The 1,223-nt window shown below is 50.7% G+C and overlaps 1 non-coding gene across 1 annotated transcript; it reads right to left on the reverse strand.

Annotated features, from left to right (window-relative positions):
• Positions 1-372: 372 nt before the first annotated feature.
• Positions 373-477, reverse strand: LOC111735397. The gene has a single exon (XR_002778768.1). It is a non-coding gene; the product is annotated as a U6 spliceosomal RNA (small nuclear RNA).
• Positions 478-1,223: the final 746 nt, after the last annotated feature.

Raw genomic sequence — 1,223 nt, forward strand, 5'->3', positions numbered from 1 at the left:
AGGACAAAGAAACATAAGATGTTGAAGGTTACCGGGCGGCAGGTGACCAGTTGGGGTTCCTGCATCGGCTAGCCCGTCCCCGCTCCGCAAAGGATCCCCGCATGGCGGCACCTGCTGCCTGCCTGCCGGGGGTCGGACCGCTCTCTTGCCTAAGGGTTTCCCTCTTCAGAGGCCGGGGAGCCTGTCGCCACCAAGCAGTGGCTCCAACATGCTCACCGCGCACAAGGAGCGTTGCCCTGCAACTGTCGGGGCTGGGATGGGAACTAGAGACCGGCACTGAAGACGCCCAGGTCTTAGTCAACTCTTTATCAAAAGGTTTTATTGAAGCATAATTGACATAACAGAATATTAGTTTCAATTGTACAAAGGAAAACCCATATGGAGCGCTTCATGAATTTGCGAGTCATCCTTGAGTGGGGGCCGTGCTAACCTTCTTGGAGTTGTTCGATTTCAGTGTACCTGCTCCGAAGCGAGCACAGTCGAGACTCCTGTGGCTACAACCCCTTGACCACATCCCAACATTCATCCTCCCCATGACACAGGAAGGTTTCCATTACAGCCACAAAGCAGAGTAGGTAAGAGTTTTGCAGCAGACAGACCTGATGCTCCAACCTGACTCTGTGACCCTCTAGGTGTGGGACTGGGGCCAAGTCAGTTAACATCACAATCCCGGGGAGAAAGGACAATGACACCTTATCTTGTAGGGTTACTGAAAGTGAAGTGTTTAACACATTACTTGACCCACAGGAAGTAGTCCCACTAAAGAGACAATATTAACTGTGTACGTGCCCCACTCCCCCTGGACCCCGAGCTCCTGGAGGGCAATGGCACTGACAGTCTACGAGTTTGCTGAGGAAATGAAAGCATTCTTGACTACCATTGGGAAAATGCATCAAAGTAAGTGATGATATGGTTTCTCTTAAGGGAGACAATCTATTTTTCCTCTGTTTAGAGGTTTACTTTCTAGTTTTCTTAGGAGAGAGATCCAGAATTAAGCTCCATGTGGGTTGAACTAATCGTGCCTGGGACTTACGGCTACGCTTGCACACAGGTCACCTGGCACCACACATCTGAATACTTCATCATGACACATCTGGATGACTTTGCTACAGAGAACCACAAAGGAGAACCTACTGCTTTAATGTATCAGTGATGGCGGGCAGCGTGGCAGGAAAAAAGTGCCTGCCTGGGAGTGGGCTTGCAGCAGCCACGCACGCTCCTTC

Source organism: Pteropus vampyrus, unplaced genomic scaffold (genome assembly GCF_000151845.1).
Source record: "Pteropus vampyrus isolate Shadow unplaced genomic scaffold, Pvam_2.0 Scaffold1000000020, whole genome shotgun sequence".
Lineage (NCBI taxonomy): Eukaryota > Metazoa > Chordata > Mammalia > Chiroptera > Pteropodidae > Pteropus > Pteropus vampyrus.